The following is a 21,165-nucleotide window of genomic DNA, read 5'->3' as shown; positions in this document are numbered from 1 at the left end:
TTCAACAAGTCAACGCAAGGCAAAATGCTGCTCATGCTGTACTGCCCTATCTCAATACAGAAGGCGTTCGATTGTTGCCGTGATCAGCACGTGTTCCAGATTCCTCCCCTACTGGTCATAGGCTGCTTAGAGACTAGCACACCATCCCTCACAAACCTCCACAGTAGACGAGCTCTGACATGGGATGACGCACTCGTACCTGTCATCCAACCCAGTTCGATTTCACACCCAACTCCTCTAGACTTTTCTATGCGTTACGATCTTTAGCTGTATGTATCTACGCTCTTTTACTTTTTATAATGTCAGCCACCAATTACATTAGGACGTCTGCCCGGCCTTTTTCGAATCCAGCCATCTACATCTAAATAACTGCTTTGCAGTATACAATTAAGTGCATGGCAGTGGGTTCATCGAATCACTTTCACACTGTATCAGTACTGTTCCACACTCTAACAACGTGCGGGAAAGACGAAGACTTAAATATTTCCGTACGAGCTCCGATTTCTCTTATTTTATTCATTGGTAATTTCTCCGTATGTAGGTGGGTGTCAAAAAAATATTTTCACATTCAGAGTAGAGTGCTGGAGGTAGAAGTTTCATGAAAAGATATCGGCGCAGTGAAAAATGCGTTTGTTTTAATGTCTGCCACCGCAATTTCCGTATTATATCCGTGACACTATCTCCCGTGTTTCGCGATAATACAAAACGAGCTGCCCTTTTTTTACAGTCCTGCGTCAATCGTGTCTGTTACGGATCCCATACAGCACAGCAATACTCTAGCAGAGGAAGGACAAGCATGGTGTAGGCAGTCTCTTTAGTAGACAAAACGGTATTGTTTGAAAGTTAACTGCCGACTCGGCCGCAGATTTTGTTGCCTTCAATGTTATTTGAGGCACGAAATCGCCAGTGGCTTTGGTGCGGTGTTATTAGATATTGTTTTGTGATAATGAAATCAAAGGCAGCGATTAGCTAATGCGTTTTAGCTTGCAGTATTCCGATTAACGTCAAGGAAAATGTATTCACGTTAGCCTCAGTATCCGCACTGCAATGAATTTTGGAAATTAATTTGTCTAGTACTGTGATGTTTCCTTGGAAGTTGGTAACATCGGATAGTGCCTAATTTCCTTGTTGATAACGAACCCCTATTGCTGCTCCAAGAGATGATTTACATTTGATTTTTTTCTTTAGAATTGTACTCAAAATGCTCGCTATTTTTGTGCTTTATCTGTTTAGGAAATACCTAAAAGAAAACAACGTTTGAATTGCAGTAATTGTAATTTAGCGGCGATGGAAAGTTGGGGAGTAGGTGATTATCTGTACCGGTACGCTTCTTTACGAAGATAATAGTCATCATAGTCTTCAAGTGTTAGACCTTTCATCCTGTTCCGCCTCAGAATTGTTCACGCCATCTCTTGAAGGGACTACCAACGTTTCTATTTTCTGTTGGGTTACATACTACTGCAGCTTTAGTTAACTTACAATTAGACCTGCGTTGGACGTGGTCTTTCGATTTCAGTCTGTATTTTTCAGGTTTAGTTGTAATGGAGCCAACATTTAGTTCTTGTCTAATATTGGTTTTGTTTTTATGGTCCAATAATAATTATTCCTCTACGAAGTGGAGGAATTTCATCTCTAATGATTCGATTATAATATATTAGGGCCCAACATTCGCTACCATGTAGCAACAAAAGCAAGGCTGTTACTTTGTAAGATTTAAGTAATCCTTCTTTCCGTACACTGTTTCTTAATGAACTTTGTATGGTTCCACAGAAGTGTATGAACCTGGCTTATTTTAGCTCTACATCGTCAGATTTGGAAAATTTAAAATTGCACCTTAAATTTTAAAACTCTCCCCTTGTTCAATTATATTTGTCCGGCTACAACAAATTTTGCTCTTATGGGTTCCAGTCCTTGAAATTCGATCACTTTTGTTTTATCTGTCGATATTGTCATTCCGTAATGTGGTGTAATTTGAACCTTTTCTTCGGACTCTCCTATTATAAGTTGATAATTAGCAAACAGCAGCGGTATGGAATTGAAATTAATATTTCTTAATTTGTCAGTTAATATAATTAGCCATTTATGGATGATATCAACAAACGAACACTGAAAAGGATGGGAGGCAGTGGGCAGCCTTGTCTAACTCCTTGGTTAATATCGGCAGAATTCTGTCGTATTTCTTACAGTGTGGATCATTTTATTATTTTTGTTTAATGAATGAATTACCATAATCAGATGTATTGGAACATCCATTTACTTTAGTGATTCCCAAAGTATTTCCCGTTTTACCTTGCTAGACTCCTTTTCATAATCGATAAAAACATAATAAGCTGATAATCTAAATTATTTTTTCAATTACTTGTGCCAAAGCGAAAAGACAATCAGAACATGACCTACCTTTTGTAAAACCGTGTTGTACCATGTGCTTCAAGTATTGGTAATTAATCTATTGTTTATAATTTTAACGGACTTATTGCATGGTTATTTGCACATTGTGAATTATTTTCTTTCTTGTAAATAGGTCATACCAAAGCATCATTTCATTCGTCTGTCACATGTTTGCCCAGCCAGTAGACATTCAAATCTGTAAAAATCTATACTGTAGTTGATCAGACACGTATTTAATTAAGTCCATGTTTGTATAATCAGTGCCTGGTCTATTTTTCTGTTTCATTTTTTGATCACTTGTTGCAGTTCTTCCACATAATGGGACACATATTTAATCATCTCTTTGTTTATATTATCAGTGCCTGGTCACTTTTTGCAATTCTCCCAATGTTTACAGATTTGCAGTGTATTGATGTCCTTTTATTTGGTTTGTAATTTTATTGCAAATATATATGTGAATTAGCATTTTCATTTGTTACCATCGGATTGAAATAATGTATGTGCTTTATTTAAAACCTTGTAGATTTAAGTCTATGGAGTTTGGACAAGTAAAGCATAGGCAACCAAGTGAGAAAGGGCTTTTTAAAATATACGCCCGAACAGGGACTCGAACCCTGGACCCTTAGGTTAAAAGCCTAATGCTCTACCGACTGAGCTATCCGGGCTCATGAGGTTCAGCGCCATTAAAACGGTATAATAAGCACTACGAAAAGTTTATAATTGTAACTGACCTGTTAGCTAGGTAGCTTTATTTCTCTGTGATAAAATCAGGATGAAACAGCGTTGCACGTGCTAGTTCACGCCAGCGCGCGTGGCAGTTGACATTGGTACCTCATAAACTCGGGTATTTGCGGTGTATTATTCACTTCGTTATTTTCGTGCAGTATAAATAATACTCTTTAAATGGTACGTAAATTTTGTGAGATCATCTGTTATTGACACTGTTTGTTACCTTCGCATTACTAACGATGTTTGTATTTTCGACACTGGCATTTTGCGAAGTAATGGAATATCAGGTGCTGGTTTGAACATAAAACAGTAATCAGGTTCTAAAAGCGCAAGGCTCGTTGTCATTGTACGGCCCTTGCAGGGACGAAACTCTTGCGGCCACACGAAAAGGATTCGCGCAATTTTTACGCAGCTGCTGCAGGACATTTTTCATGCTTGTCTCTCAGCGGTTGGCGAATATGTAATTTCATAGGTGAGCTCACAAATACAAAACTACAAACAGCGTGCCGGTGTGAGCTATTCTAATGGTTAAGTCTACAAAAGATTAGTCATCCATGGACTGCTGTGGTGTTACTGCTCACGTACAACTGAAAACGGCGTTGCTTAGCTACGGGATATTTTTTTCCTTTCTTAGGTACCTATTAAGAACACATCCCAGCCGGAAAAAAAGTGAAAGACTCTCAGTGTGTGACGGAAAAAAATTTGCTCTGCTGCTGTTTATCCCTGAATAACTCACCCCCTCCCATCCCGTCACAACCTCTAAGAAAGATATGAACAAAATTAAGGAATAAAAAAGACGAATTCAGAAAAGGAACTTAGTATACGAGGTATCGCTTCTCACGGCGTTTTGGTATTGAAAATCATCAAACATGTTGAACGTGCTGGCAGCGCGGCGTTCTCTACTATTCCTCACGGTACATGTCCCATCCAGTCTGCTTTCCTTTTGTTAACCAGGTAAAGTAACACTTTGTGAACTTCAGCCATGTTTATTTTCCAGTATCTGATGGCAAGACATGTTTCGGCAATATGCTGCCCTCATCAGGTCCTGGGCACCTAACTGTTTTTTACACGTCAACTGTTATCTGTAGACTTATGTGAAGAGCGGAAAATTATCGCACTGGCACACCCAGCAACAATTCTGTTCTCATTTTTCGTGAGAGTGTAATTAACAATTTAGGAACTAGGAAATATGACACTATGAGAAGAATGTGACAGAGCACTAAAAGACCTAAAGCGAAACAAGGCCCCTGGAGTAGATGAAATTCCTTCAGAACTACTGATACCTTTGGGAGAGCCAACCATGACACAACTATTCCATGTGGTGTGTAAGATGTATGAGACAGGCGAAATACCCTCAGACTTCAAGAAGAATGTAATGATTCCAAAGCAAACATATGCTGACAGTTGTGAATATTACCAAACTAACAGTTTAATAAATCATTGTTGCAAAATACTAAAACGAATTATTACAGGAGAATGATAAAGCTGTTAGAAGTGAACCTTGGGAAAAGTGGGGCAATGCTGACCCCATGACTCATCTTAGAACATAGATAAAAGAAAGGCAAACCCATGTTTATAGCTTTTGTAGATATGGAAGAAGCTTGTGACAACATTGACTGGAATGCACTCTTTGAAATTCTGAAGGTAGCAGTTGAACAGACACAAGATAACAGTTATAAGATTTGAGGGACATGAAAGAAAACTGTAGTTGAGAAGAGAGTGAGTCTGGGTTGTAGTTATTCAATCTGTACACTGAGCATGTAGTACAGGGGAAAAATAAAAATTTGGAAAAGAAATCTGAGTTCTGGGAGAAGGAATAAACACTCTGCGATTTTCTGATGACATTGTAATTCTGTCAGAGGCAGGAAAGAACTTGGATGAGCAGTTGAACAGAATCGACAGTGTTTTGAAAGGAGGATATGAGACGGACACTAACAAAAGCAAAAGAACGATACTGGAATGTAGTCCAATTAAATCACATGATGTTGAAGGAATCAGAGTAGGAAACGAGATATTAAAAGTAATAGATGAGTTTCGTTATTTGGGCAGTAACATAACTGATGATGGTCAAAGTAGAGAGGAAGTAAAATGTAGACTGGCAATGGCAAGAACAGCATTTCTGAAGAAGAGAAATTTGGTAACATCAAATATGGATTTAAGTGTTTTCTGAAGGTATTTTTCTGTATTGTAGCTTGGTGTGGTGATCGAATATGGATGATGAATAGTTCAGACAAAAGAGAATAGATGCTTTTGAAATGTGGTGCTCCAGAAGAATGCTGAAGATTAAATGGGCAGATCAGCTAACTAATGAGGAGGTACTGAATAGAACTGAGAATAAAAGAATTTTGTGATGTAACTTGACTAAAAGAAGGGATTAGTTGATAGGACATATTCTCAGACATAAAGATATCACCAGTTTAGTACTGGAGGTAAGTGTGTGGGGATAAAATTTGTAGAGGATGACAAGAGATGAACACAATAAACAGGTTCATAAGGATGTAGGTTGCAATATTTATTTGTAGATGGATCCACTTGCACAGAATAGAGTACTGTAGAGAGCTGTATCAAACCATTGTTTGGATCGAAGACAACAACAACAGTTCATTTTAAAATGTATTTGCAGTTTAAATTTTAATATGTTGCGGTGCCGTATGTCCTGAGATATTCATGCATTTATTTGTGTCAATTGAAATAATGTACAAACGTTTTAATATGAGATCACAAACTGATTATGAGAAACTAATCTGTGTTAGTCTGCTGTAAAAATTAGAAGTATGGCAACAAAATCCTGAATGTCTTTTACCAAGTGAGAAAATTGTAACAATAAGTCTGATTCTAGTAATGTTTTCAGGCTTCTACTGAAGACAAAATACATTATAAGAATTATAACTTGTAATTAATTTAAGCATATGGAGTTATCATTTAGAGTCAGTATCACAATACATTTCATCAAGAAGGAAAAAGTAATCAATATTATGATTTATAAACAAAGTTTGACCTACTTTACATGAAGTGAGCCAGTTTCTATTTTCATTGCCGTGCTTTTGAGCGCATATGCTCACAGGATACCAAAATAGGCGGGATATTATATTTTTAAAACCATTTGGTATAATGTTGGGTACAACCATTTTCTGATTTCCTATCACTTTGAGGTATCACTGTTTCTAGGCAAATATGCCTCAGAAAAATATTAGTCTAGATTGACAGTCACTGCATGTCGTGGATCGTAACTTCCTTGGAGGTGAGAACACACACCAAACAGATGTTCACATTTTATCCTCAAGAGTTAATATATAATCTGTTTCAATCTTCAAAGAAAACGGAAGTTATGACCTTCAGGGCCTTCCCATCAAAATAATGCGATAGTAAATTATCAGAAAATAGAAAGTTTAAACTCATTCATTGTCTTAGGAAATACTCTCTCATTCATAACAGAAATGACGATACAAAAAATAGGAGAAAAATCTCATTGCATTAATGCAATAATCTATAGATCCTTCAGATGTAAAGTAAGAAAGAAAGCTCTACTTAAGTTCTAAAAACGATGTTTGTACCAGCTGTCACATTCGGAAGTGAGTTGTGGGTTGTAAGAAAAAAGAAATGAACATACAACGTAAGCATTGGAGATGTGATTCTGAAGAAGAGTAGCTGGGAACACACTATCTGACAGGAGGATGAATGCTGGCATCAGGGAAGACCTAGAAGTGAAAAGCTGAAATGATCAGATTAAGGAATACGGGAACAACTGAAAGGACTGTGTCACAAGTATGAAAAGGAACAGAATATGAGAAGTAATGATGAAATACCACCCAGTGGGCACAAGATCTTTAGGAAGACCGAGTAAATGGTGAGAAGGACAGTAATTTCGAGCAAGAGTGCATAACGGGCAAATACCTAATACGTGTAGAAAGAACACATCACATGTTGGAAATACTATGATTCTTGAAGGAACTCTGATGTACTGAGTTTGGAAATTATGTGTAAAGCTCTGGTACAATGTAAGAGAGGTCCTGAAAACATTAATCGTATCATATTAAATAACTAAGAAATAAAGATAAATATGCTCTTTCGTATATGTACAAATAATTAGGTAAATACATACAGCCGGCCGTGGTGGCCACGCAGTTAAAGGCGCTACAGTCTGGAACCGCGCGACCGCTACGGTCGCAGGTTCGAATCCTCGGGCATGGATGTGTGTGATGTCCGTAGGTTAGTTAGGTTTAAGTAGTTCTAAGTTCTAGGGGACTGATGACCTTAGACGTTAAGTCCCATAGTGCTCAGAGCCATTTGAACCATTTTTAAATACATACAGTTGTTACAATAAATAACAATATCCAGCAGGGTTGAACTCAGATGGAAAGGCGCTGAGTCAACAACGCGAGCTGCACGCTGAATCCGTGAGTGAGCCAAGAGCACAGAGACCAGATTGACTCCTGAGTGACTTGTCACCTGCTCTGTGCGAGTGATGGCTGAAGACCTCTGCTCGTGCAACTGACATGATTACTAGCAACACACAGGTATTCCGAGTATGAGGCTATGTCAAAGAATAAGAAGCACAACTACTCAAAAGTGTGTAAACGTGTTTAGAGCTACTGAAATTTGAGATTTTCTTCTCAAATGAAGGTGTAAGCGATAACTAGTGACAACGTGCCACACTAGTGTACAGAAAGCCGAGATGAACAATTTCATAGAGGACACGTGTGGTCCATCAGGTCGGGAAACCGTCTATGTCACAGTGCACGTGTGTCGTATGAGATTTTCAATATTGTCTTCCTCTCTCTGGGAAAACCATTAGTCCTAGAGAAAAAATGAATGGTATCTACAGTATTTTGTAGGATATTCAGTGTATTTTACGTTTATATTGGGGTATGTTTTCGCTTGTGGCCGCGTTTCTCGAGTTATTCAAGAGAAACGTACAAAAGTAACCTTCAAGTGCACCCCCACCCCCAAACTTATCCCCCACCCATAACGATTTCTAGTATGTTATTCACGGCACACTCTCCTGCCGCTGTACAAAGTTGTGCAACCACACGAATTTTTTCCCATACCCGACCATTTTCGTCTTCATTGACTGGGCTGTTACGACAAGTGCTTTATCGGCCATTTTGTTAACATTATTGATTTAAACTTTCCCGTGAGGACAACGAAAGAAAAAAGGCTTCTGCAAAGGAAAAAGACGTTTTGCAGAAACTAATTACGTTTTTACACAAACGACAGAAAAGGTCAAATTGTGCTAAATAATTCGTGTAGTCGCACTTTTTGTACAGTGACAGGAGGGACTGCCATGAAGAACATATTAGAAATTCTGACTGGGGGGTGGGGGGAGGCGAATGAGAGTGGGGATGGGTGTGCATTTGAAGGTCCCTTTTGTATGTTTTTCTTGAATAACTCGAAAAACACAGTTTCTAGTGAAAACGTATCACAGTACAAAATTAAACTATATTAAATTTCCTACAGAAACTTTCTATTCACTCTTTGTCTGGGACTAATGGTTGCCTTGAAGAGAGGAAAAGAATACTGAAAATTTCGTGTGCATGCACTGTAGCTTAGGTAGATTTTGTAGGCCTGTTTGAGGCAATTTCCTGATTTGATCGACCATAAGTGTCCTCCACCAAATTGTTCATCTCGACTTATTCTATATCACTGTTTTACATTATAAAGAGTTATCATTTACATTCTATATAAAGTGGCAAAGTGTTTTCCGCGTTAATGGATTTTTCAGAAGAAATTATCATTAATCATTTTCGATTCTTTTCGTGGCTGAGAAAAACTGCACACACTAGTAAGATATGCAAATGCATACATGCACGTTTGTTTCAGCATGTGACTTGGGGCGCTGTTGCAGCAGCCTGTCACAGAATCTTCGTTCTGTTCGCTAATGTCACCATAGAGACATTTCGGATCAGACAAGGTACCACTCCTTTTTTCTGAGCCAGCAGATGGTCGCTCCTTAGAAGAATCTGGCTCTTTGAAGCAGTTCAGTATCGGATCGCCCATCTCTACTCACAATGACTTAAAATCAGCGCCCAATTTGGACAGAAAGCATCGGTTTTTTTCCTGTTACATACAAAATTATTTTTAAAGCAGAATTTTACCTGCCCAGCAGTCCCACATTAGTGTAGTATGACATTAGTTTTATCGACATATATTAACAGGCACATTAAAACATGAAGAATAACCATTACTCAGCAGCAACTGAGCAGTGGTACTGCGTTGTGGTAGTCCGTGCCAGGACAGCGCTCTCACTGCTGCAATTCTGGATTTCCTCGTGTTTTACTGCCTCTTTTAACACAGTAGAGCGTCGATTATCTGAAGTAATTGGGGGACATGGGTGTTCGGAAAACTGGTTTGTTCGGATAATCGAACTGTACGTGTTTATTTGCCAAAAGAAGTACTTACAGTAAATTTAATCATAAAAACAGGCATCTCTTTTAGTATTACAAAGTAACATACAAAGGCAACTTCAGTAGGAATATACAGGCTGTTACAAAAAGGTTCGGCCAAACTTTCAGGAAACATTCCTCACACACAAAGAAAGAAAATATGTTATGTGGCATGTGTCTGGAAACGCTTACTTTCCATGTTAGAGCTCATTTTATTACTTCTCTTCAAATCACATTAATCATGGAATGGAAACACACAGCAACAGAACGTACCATCGTGACTTCAAACACTTTGTTACAGGAAATGTTCAAAATGTCCTCCGTTAGCGAGGATACATGCATCCACCCTCCGTCGCGCTGATGCAGCCCTGGAGAATGGCGTATTGTATCACAGCCGTCCACAATACGAGCACGAAGAGTCCCTACATTTGGTACTGGGGTTGCGTAGACAAGAGATTTCAAATGCCCCTAAAAAATGAAAGTCAAGAGGGTTGAGGTCAGGAGAGCGTGGAGGCCATGGAATCGGTCCGCCTCTACCAATCCATCGGTCACCGAATCTGTTGTTGAGAAGCGTACGAACACTTCGACTGAAATGTGCAGGAGCTCCATCGTGCATGAACCACATGTTGTGTCGTACTTGTAAAGGCACATGTTCTAGCAGCACAGGTAGAGTATCCCGTATGAAATCATGATAACGTGCTCCATTGAGCGTAGGTGGAAGAACATGGGGCCCAATCAAGACATCACCAATAATGCCTACCCAAACGTTCACAGAAAATCTGTGTTGATGACGTGATTGCACAATTGCGTGCGGATTCTCGTCAGCCCACACATGTTGATTGTGAAAATTTACAATTTGATCACGTTGGAATGAAGCCTCATCCGTAAAGAGAACATTTGCACTGAAATGAGGATTGACGCATTGTTGGATGAACCATTCGCAGAAGTGTACCCGTGGAGGCCAATCAGCTGCTGATAGTGCCTGCACACGCTGTACATGGTACGGAAACAACTGGTTCTCCCGTAGCACTCTCCATACAGTGACGTGGTCAACGTTACTTTGTACAGCAGCAACTTCTCTGACGCTGACATTAGGGTTATCGTCAACTGCACGAAGAATTACCTCGTCCATTGCAGGTGTCCTTGTCGTTCTAGGTCTTCCCCAGTTGCGAGTCATAGGCTGCAATGTTCCGTGCTCCCTAAGACGCCGATCAATTGCTTCAAACGTCTTCCTGTTGGGACACCTTCGTTCTGGAAATCTGTCTCGATACAAACGTACCGCGCCACGGCTATTGCCCCGTGCTAATCCATACATCAAATGGGCATCTGCCAACTCCGCATTTGTAAACATTGCACTGACCGCAAAACCACGTTCGTGATGAACACTAACCTGTTGATGCTACGTACTGATGTGCTTGATGCTAGTTATGTAGAGCAATGAGTCGCATGTCAACACAAGCACCGAAGTCAACATTACCTTCCTTCAATTGGGCCAACTGGCGGTGAATCGACGAAGTACAGTACATACTGACGAAACTAAAATGAGCTCTAACATGGAAATTAAGCGTTTCCGGACACATGTCCACATAACATCTTTTCTTTATTTGTGTGTGAGGAATGTTTCCTGAAAGTTTAGCCGTACCTTTTTGCAACACCCTGTATAGTAATAATCTCGTACTTGTCCCTCATAGAAAGGCCAACAAGTTTACGTCTAAGCATTTTGTATCGTCTAGTTCACTTCTTCACGCAGCAGCACACAAGTGCACGCAGCAGCACACAAGTGGTCGTAACAGAGAACAGAAGGTGACTGTTTGCACCGTGAGAAGCTCTTCTTGAGGGCGCGCAATCCTTCAAACTGCGCGGAGCTGCACGCCTCAACTCTAAGCTGGCGCAGTTGTTGCTGTGAACAGCTTTGATGCTGCCGCTACTTCTACTGCCAGTCTTGTGAAGGCCCCATTAGAAGCAATGTTCCGCCAGCGGTGGCCCAGTGCGGCGACTACTGTGGGAAACTTGGTTTGGGAGTGAGGGGGATAATGGACGGTAGGGTGGGAGAGTAACAGGTACGAGCGAGTACACAGTTCGGTTAAGCGGTCGTTCGGTTGACCGACGTTCGGATAATCGGCGCTCTACTGTACATATCAATGAAACGAATGTAGCACTAAACTAATTTTGGAGCATTCTGTCGCGCCTCTGTGCAAGATTTTGCGTTTTGCCAAAACATGGTGTTGCAGGAGAAATGTGATGAGCACTATTTGTTTGGACTGATTTCAGCTACACATTCCAAAAACGAAATTGCAAAAAAATGGTTCAAATGGCTCTGAGCACTATGGGACTCAACTTCTGGGGTCATTAGTCCCCTAGAACTTAGAACTAGTTAAACCTGACTAACCTAAGGACAACACACACATCCATGCCCGAGGCAGGATTCGAACCTGCGACCGTAGCGGTCTCGCGGTTCCAAACTGCAGCGCCCAGAACCGCACGGCCACTTCGGCCGGCAACGAAATTGCAGATATCTGCTTAAACACCTGAGGAAATACGCGAGACAACTCTTAGAAGGGAGATATATATATGTTTATAATTTAGTGGTTGTCATTTAAAAATTTGTGTGTTGAATCTATAGTGGTCATGTGTCTAAATGCTGAAAGTTGTGTGCAGAATAGTGCTGGGAATATATCATTCGTTGAGAAGCGTTTGGCACGGTGAGGTTGGTGAGTTAGATTTCGGTTTCCTGAGTGCTGTTTTTCCTACGATAGCGTTCTTTCGACTTAGTAAATTTATGGTGGTCACGAGATGAAAACTTAGAAAATTTGCGTGGGAATGGGTTCTGAACTCAAATTCTGTTGGTCTTAAAGATTGTCATGTGGCTTTCAGTGACTATTTTGCTGCGAGCATGTGGAATTTATCGCTGTTTGAATAGTTTGCGGCAGTTATGAGGTTTACTATTTTGCTGCATTTATTATTTCTTGTTTTGTGACAAATTTGGTAGGTTTCTGTTGCAATGCTATTGATGATTAATGAACTTTGATTTACCTGTAACTGATGATATTTCGGAGTGATAAACTGTACCATTTACCTGATGATTGTTATAATTTTGCTATTGTTTTTCCTGATTTAATTTGTGGATATAGAAACTTTGTAATGGAGTGACAGGAGAGTCAAGTGGCTGCTTGGTTAAGTGAGTCATCTTAAAAACTTTTATTAGAACAACTTAACAATGTACTTAATGATGATATTTAAACTATCAGAAGAGGCATTGCCTTCAACCGACCCAATTGAAAAAAGAACCGCAACAGAGATTGTTAGGTCCACTGGCCAGAATTAAAAAAAAGTAAACAAGTACAAGTGGTGTAGTCTCCAGTTATGACAACTGGACAGATAGTACCACAGGTTAGGCGCGACAGCCAAAAATTTAAAAGCCACACTAAGTACCACAGGTTAGGTGCGACAGCCAAAAATTTAAAAGCCACACTAAAGCTGCCCTTGGCACCATTACCAAACTAAGGCAAACACAAGTAGTTGATTTGCATGGTACAAACTTAGATTGCCTTCAGCACTGATTAAAGAAAACTCTTCCCTCCAAAGCATCTGGCACTTGCTTGCGGACAACTGCTGATGTGACCGTCTAGAGGGACCTCTGCCCTCCAAAGCATCTGGCACTTGCTTGCGGACACCCTGTCGAAAATCAAAATATCGATGTGCACACCTTACACCATTAGGCATAAAACAAAATTCTCTATAGGCAAGCCGAAACTGTTCAATTAACTGTTGTAAATTGGGTTTGTAAAACCACAATTCCTCTAAAACTATAACAGCAGCAGCGTAGAGGGACCTCTACGAAACTGGGCAAGACTTCCAAGTATCTCTGACGTACTGCCATTGCTAGTTGATTTGCACGGTACAAACTTAGATTGCCTTCAGCACTGATTAAAGAAAACTTTTCCCTCCAAAGGATCTGGCACTTGCTTGCGGACACCTGCTGATGTGACCGTCTGGAGGGACCTCTACCCTCCAAAGCATCTGGCACTTGCTTGCAGGCACCTGCTGATGTGACCGTCTAGAGGGACCTCTACGAAACTGGGCAAGACTTCCAAGTATCTCTGACGTACTGCCATTGCTCAATCAAATATCCTCCACTGGCATAGCTGCCGGTCCAGTTTTTATCATCTCCCATTAGTTGTACTGGCTGCGAGTGGCTTGCCTCTTCCCAGCCTGCACTCGTTGCACGACCTGTAACCCTCAACTTAGGCTTAATGTGGCAATCATAAAATTCAGATTTGCCCATTGGGCACCGGCGGCGCATTCTCCCACCCCCACAACATCTCCAGTGTAGGAATATTAATTTCGCCTCTCAGTAGTGGAATTAAGTTAATACCTGTAGTTCAAATAACTGTCCTGGAAGATCTCTTTCATGCTCTTGACTCCAATTCAGGATCAAGGCAGACAGTTTACAGAAAATACAAAACAATGCACATGTGGAGGCGCTATATTTCCCTTTACTCGCTGCCTGGAAGTCCTGCACCCAGATACTGTCCCTGCCTTAAGGTCAGTCGGCTATCTCCCCTCGTTATGCCTCTGGGTTCCTCTCTCATGACTATACTTCAGATTAGACCTTGCTCGCCTCCAGTTCTCGCCAAATTACGCTGCGTCAATGTTTTTGGGCAACTGCTGGTTGATCGACCACTAATTTGCTAGCAGCGAGTTGCGCGAGTATGCAGATAAAATGCTAGTGGAGGTTTGCTTGTGAGAATCATGTACCACAGTATTGAAGGCAAAAGCCAACCAATGAAGCGACTGGTCCCACTTGAAATGACCTTGATGGTAGTAGGCTATGAGAGCAGAAGGCCATTGCAATTAATACGCTGTGCAAATGTAGGGTTAGAATAATAGGGCATTGTGGTAGTAAGTGGAATTCCCATTTCAAAACAGAAACTGTGATGTAGCCTCGATAAGAGTGATGTGTTGTCAGAGACTAAATATTGGCATTGCCCGAAGTTGCCAAAGAAGGACTGCAAAAAATCAATGCTCTCTTGTGCGGTAACATTAGGCATCGGAAACAACAAACAAAAGCAGATAAAGGCATCTACAAAAACCAGTATAAATCTGTTTCCGACTCGACAACTGTGGAAGGAGGCCTACAGAATCCATGTACGGCCTCTCCAAAGACGATATCACAATTTCAAAATTTAAGAATCCCTGCCGGGTACTTTTCGTTAGTTAATAATTACATAGCCTTTACAGAACTGGATGTAGTTCTTGATTTCTTTGTCCATATTGCGACTGATAAAATTCTGCTGAATCTTACTACGGGTATTAAATCTCCCCAAATGACCACCAACTTGTGACTTGTGGTAATACTTACATATGAGGGTCACAAGCTCAGACGACAAAACTCGTTTGACCGATTTATTTCCTCTGGCCGGACAACACAGAACATTACCGTTTAAATAACAAAGCTTCACTCATTTTCTCGCCTTTATCCTTTCTTTACCTTCCCTTAAGCTAGCCTTAGAATCCTGATATTTCGTTATGTCCTTAAACAACACCATGAGGTGGGTGAGTGTAGCACTAGTTAACTCTGTTTCCCACTAACCATTTCCTTAAAATATCTGCCCACTAGACTGTTCGTTGTTCTTTTCCCCAAATATACGACTTAGACCGTTGGCGATAACATTACCCCCTTCACAAATGTGACGCACTCGAAAGAGAAAGGCGGAGATCCGAACGCCCATCTGGCAATATGCCCCATTCTGCCTAAGTCTTTCTCACACCCAGCTAAATGCCTGGTTATTCGTTTCAAAAATGAATGGATAATCGTCCAGATATAGACTTAATTTCTCAAGAGCAAACACCTTGGCCAAAGCGTCCAATTCTTAAACTGAATATCTAGCTTGTAATCTTGACAAACTGCAAGAGGCACAACCGAGTGGAGCTCCCCCTGATACCTGTTCTTGCAAAAGAACAGTTGCCACATCAAACACAGGTGCATCTGTTTAAACTATAAATTCCTTCGAAAAGTCAGGATTTGTCAATGTGGCAGCTATTGCTGACACCGTCCTAAGACCCTCAAAAACAGCTTATGGGGAAGCACCCCATTCAAATTTCCTTCCTTTCTTTCTCAATCCATTCAGCAGTCCTACAATCAGGGCGAAATTAGGTATGAACTTTCGAAACAAAATTATCAATGCTTGTGAACCTTGAGACGGCCTTGTGACTATTAGGTTGTGCGCAGGGACGGTTGTGAATAGTTTCAGGGCGTCTCTGATAATCGTTATACGCCCGGGAAAAACTATGTGTCCCAAGAATGGCATCTGTGACTGAGCAGATTTTAGCTTAGAAGGCTCAACTGTTGACATGTTCAGAGATAACCTCGCTAAAGATAGTATAAGTCATCCAAGTAATGATAGTATTTTTGTAGACATCAATTTTTTATTTTTTTGTCATTATGGGACGGTACTGTAGCTGCATTTGAGAGACCGAATGAAACACGGATAATTTCATACATTATTCTATCTTTTTTATTAGGAATTGGAAACCCATGAAGTCAAAATTGCACACGAAATAGTCTTTGTTTAGATTGATTACTACTTTTGGCTAACAATTTAACCGTATTCAAATCTAAGATATAAAACATTTTTTCCCATTTTAGCAACATACAGCAGCTTATAGAGCTGCACATAATATCGTAGCACGATTCAAAAGTATATAAACGATACATACCATAAGACTATATCAACCATACATACCATAAAATGTTCTCAATTAGGATTGGTGCCATTATAGCTTTACACATCGTTAAAATCTTTCTTAAAATGACAACATCCACACTTAATATAATTAGAAACAGCTTTCCGTCGTTCGTGACCAGTGTAATTGAACGATGGTCATAAAACTCAACGTATTCATTGATATAAATAAGAGACAGTGAAAATAAAACAATAGTTGCATAAGGAACTATCCACTAAACTGACTTAAAGTGGAAGATATCGTCTTACAAAAGGCGTTGTGCTGTAACAACTTAGTAACTGAGACAATTATTATTTTGATCATTCCGTAAAAGAGATCGTCGTATACACTGAAGAGCCAAAGAAACTGGTACACTTGCCTAATATCACGTAGGTCCACGCGAGCACGCAGACGTGCCGCAACATGAAGTGGCATGGACTCGACTAATGTGTGAATTAGTGCTGGAGGGAACTGACACCATGAATCCTGCAGGGCTGTCCATAAATCCGCAAGAGTACGAGAGAGTGGAGACCTCTTCTGAACAGCACGTTGCAAGACATCCCAGATATGCTCAATAATGTCCCTCATGTCTGGGAAGTCTGGTGACTAGCGGAAGTGTTTAAACTCAGATGAGTGTTCATGGACACACTCTGTAGCAATTCTGGACGTGTGGGGTGTCGCATTGTCCTTCTGGAATTGCCCAAGTCCATCGAAATGCTGAATGGATGCAGGTGCTCAGACAGGATGCCTAAGTACGTGTCACCTATGAGAGTCGTATCTAGACATATTAGGGGTCCCGTGTCACTCCAACTGCACACGCCCCACACCATTACAGAGCTTCCACCAACTTGAACAGTTCTCTGCTGACATGCAGGGTTCATGGATTCATGAGGCTGTCTCCATACACGTACACGTCCATCCACTAGATACAATTTGAAACGAGACTCTTCCAACCAGGCAACATGTTTCCAGTCACCAACAGTCCAATGTCGGTGTTGACCGGCCAGACGAGGCGTAAAGGTTTGTGTCGTGCAGTCATCAAGGGTACAGGAGTGGGCTTTTGGCTCCGAAAGCCCACATCGTTGATGTTTCGTTGAATGATTCGCACGCTGACACTTGTTGATGACCCAGCACTGAAATCTGCAGCAATTTGCGGAAGGGTTGCATGTCTGTCACGTTGAACAATTCTTTTCAGTCGTTGTTGGCCCTCTTCTTGCAGGGTCTTTTTCCGGCCTCAGCGATGTCGGAGATTTGATGTATTACCGGATTCTTGATATTGACGGTACACTCGTGAAATGGTCGTACGGAAAAATCCCCACGTCATCGCTACCTCGGAGAATCTGTGTCTCATCGCTCATGCGCCTAGTATGATACCACGTTCAAATTCAAATCTTAATAACCTGCCAGTGTATCAGCAGTAACCGACCTAACAACTGCGCCAGACACTTGTCTCATATACGCGCTGCTGTCCGCAGCGCCGTGTTCTGCTTGTTTCCATGTATCTGTATTTGAATACGCATGCATATACCAGTTTCTTTGGCGCTTCAGTGTATATGTTCCTATGACGTGGTACATGTGATTAGTTTGGCAGCTGATGCCCATTAAAACGTTCTAGAAACGCAACATTCGGTATATATTGTGTGTGTGTGTGGGGGGGGGGGGGGGGGGGCAGTACTGTGGCGAAATGGGGACCGATGGCCGCTAGGTTTTGACATGCTGCTTGAGGCGAAGACCGCTAGGTGGTGTTAGCAGCTGACCAAATAACTTACATAAAGTCTACGTGTTCCAATAACAATTTAAGGAACAGGTTGTAAAAGTAAATAAAATTAAATAGTTGTATCAATACAACTCGTATTATAGTCAGATCAACAGGGTTTTAAAGACCATAACTACCATGATAGGAATCTGCTGACGTTATATAAACCAAGCGATATAATTTTATGTAATACTTAATCATATTGTTACTTTACAATTGGTTGCCAGCCTTAGGCACTGTCTCAAAATATTTTATTTTCATTTTTAATACATATCTACACAACGAACGAAATTACAAGGAACATCACCAATGCGCAAGACTATGGGCCTCAACTGAGGTGGGACTAGTGACAGACAACTTTTCTATCATTGTGATGGTAATGGTAGTAACACCAGATTATACAATTATTAAACTGAAAAGGATGTAAAATGTCTGACAATGCACATGATGAAAGAACACCATTTTGAAAACATATTATTCTACATGCTTAATAACAAACTGTATTTTAAGGCGCTTCATTCATGTGCAACATTATGTATCATAATGGTCATAATGGAGGTCAAGACAATGTCGGACAATTTTTATGTCTTAACGATGGTACTTGGTAACGACAATGGATTCAATGTATTAGAATGAAAAAGTACAAAATGTATGACGATATGAGCAATATAAAAGATACTGTAACAGAAAAAAATTAATAAAAAACTACATTTAACTCTTTGGGTAGATGATTACCAAGTGCGTGTATGAAAGTACAGTACTTAGTTAGGTTCTTGTAATTGATCATAATCTTATACATTCGATGCACCATTGCTCAACATCCACTTACATAACTCGGCTTTATATAATTTATCTGTTGCATCGGTGAGATTTAGTCATAGTAGTCATCCACATGTAGATGGTAGCATTGTCCAAACTCTAAGTTCAAATCGGTAGAAGGTGGAAGCCATTGTAACTGTCTTTCCAAGACAAGGTATAATAATAATATTTATGTATATCTGTATTGTATGTACATGCAGTACATATGTTGGATTGAATACTCTTAATATTCAAGGGCTAAGTGTGAGTATACTGACAACTTGGGTATCAGCAGTTACTGAATCATAATCTATTCTGTAATTACATTGCTAGGGCGCTCATTTGCACGTCTAAACTTTCATAGCCATGTAATGGTTGTAAGTACGTACAATATACTACTAGCAACTAGTACTCGTAAAGATCAAATCAATTCTCATTTATGGACACAGTAGTAAAGCTACCTGTGATCTAGATTATCCCAGGATGTAGCTACTCTCTGAACTTCCATAGTTATATGCAGCTTATGAATATGTAGTATATACTACCAGTGACCAGTTGTCATGAAGATTGCATCAGTCATTAGCCAGTGCCAAAGCAGTAATAGGAAAGACAATGTGACTGAACTATTCTCCAGAACGACATATAATATTATATATCTGTAATATATACTACCAGCATGTAGTGCTCACAAAGATTGAATCAGTTAACATTTTGGTCTCGCGGTTCTAGGCGCTCAGTCCGGAACCGCGCGACTGCTACGGTCGCAGGTTCGAATCCTGCCTCGGGCATGGATGTGTGTGATGTCCTTAGGTTAGTTAGGTTTAAGTAGTTCTAAGTTCTAGGGGACTGATGACCACAGATGTTAAGTCCCATTCAGTTAATATTTGAGGCCAAAGTAGAAAAGTTGCCTAAGGTCTAAGCTATAACAGGGCATAATAGGCGAAACAATATGATCGAACCATTGTACAGGGTGAGTAATTATTAAAGTATGAACCATAGTTGTCATATCAAGTGGTATTGCCCTAGGTCTAGATTATACTATGTGTAAGATATGAACCAATGTGATTAGTTTATCTGGAACCAATTGAAAACAATATGTTTCTATATGCCTACATTCTCTGTGTTATACATGTCTCAGAAAAGGGACATAATAGAAGTTGCAGGCAGGTGGAATGTCGCTCGATGTATATTAACAGAATCATAGTACGGATTTGCTGTTCGTCTGTTATTTGTGTTTATGAGTCTTCTTGGATGTGTAAGGTATGTAAATCCACGGTTATACCATATTATCAGAATCTAGCACTGAGCTAGAGCAAATCGGAATGTCATTCGGGATCTAGAACATGAAGTTTCCCAAGGTCTTGGTTATAACAGGTATACGGCCAATTGTTTGTAAAATATGAAAGTTTCAGACAGCAGCATCTGAGAACAGACCTGGCTGAGGTCAAGAATAGTGACAAATTCTGCCTTACAGAACTAGGAGAATAGGGAATGTAGATTTGGTTATGGAGTGGACTGTAAATTATATTTTTGTTCAGTGTGCAAGTATCTAAGAGTTTGAATTCCTCAGTGTGCTGCTGGAACCAAAAATATGGGTGAAAAATATGGAAAACGCAAGGTTTTAATGATTCTGCAATTGAGCATTTCATTAGTGAACAACCTACGTTATTTCGTCCTCAGAGGAGAAACCCAGTATGGTGGTTGCCTGACTGTCGCAAAACATGAGTAAGCGTGAAACTTCCTGGCAGATTGAAACTGTGTGCTGGACTGAGATTCGAACTCGGGACCTTTGCTTCTGATGTGCAAGTGCTCTACCAAGCACGACTCACGACCCCTCGTCACATCTTCAATTCTAGCAATACCTCGCCTCCTACCTGCAGAGCGAAAATTTCATTCTGGATCAGTAAACATATCTGGATACGATTGACATACATGCCACAGCTTTGCGACCTGCTTGTGATCTAGATGGCTAAAAGTATCAGGCTCTTGTTAATTTGTTTCTCTATCCCCATTAACCTCACGCAATGCCTCACTAGAATCCTTAGGAAAGTTATAAATTCTGTATCAACCGGACGAAAATTCCAGTTCTCTGCAAGTAATTATTAATGAGGCCCATGTGTTTGATGAAGTCAGAACAAAGACTCACAGAAACAGGTAATTGACAGTCCTTACTCACGTTGACATTCCAAGAGAAACTCTGGATCCTCCAAAATATACAGTTTACCATTTTACCAGGTATTCTGTGATAAAAATACGGCAGGTAATTTACACATTCTTGACATGAAAGTAGTGTTGTGTAAAAAAAAAAAAAAAAAAAAAATGAAAAATGAAAATTGGTAACCTACTATGCATGATGTGGATGAGTATCAAAGTGTTCGTAAATTT

General features: G+C 40.3%; 1 non-coding gene across 1 annotated transcript; it reads right to left on the bottom strand.

The window, feature by feature from the left end:
• Positions 1 to 2,980: 2,980 nt before the first annotated feature.
• Trnak-uuu (transfer RNA lysine (anticodon UUU)) lies at positions 2,981 to 3,053 on the bottom strand. Its single transcript has one exon. It is a non-coding gene; the product is annotated as a tRNA-Lys (tRNA).
• Positions 3,054 to 21,165: the final 18,112 nt, after the last annotated feature.

This window comes from Schistocerca nitens, chromosome 9, assembly GCF_023898315.1.
Source record: "Schistocerca nitens isolate TAMUIC-IGC-003100 chromosome 9, iqSchNite1.1, whole genome shotgun sequence".
In the NCBI taxonomy this organism is placed as follows: domain Eukaryota; kingdom Metazoa; phylum Arthropoda; class Insecta; order Orthoptera; family Acrididae; genus Schistocerca; species Schistocerca nitens.
Note: the sequence above shows the minus strand (reverse complement) of the source record. Positions and strands in the feature narration are given on the sequence as shown.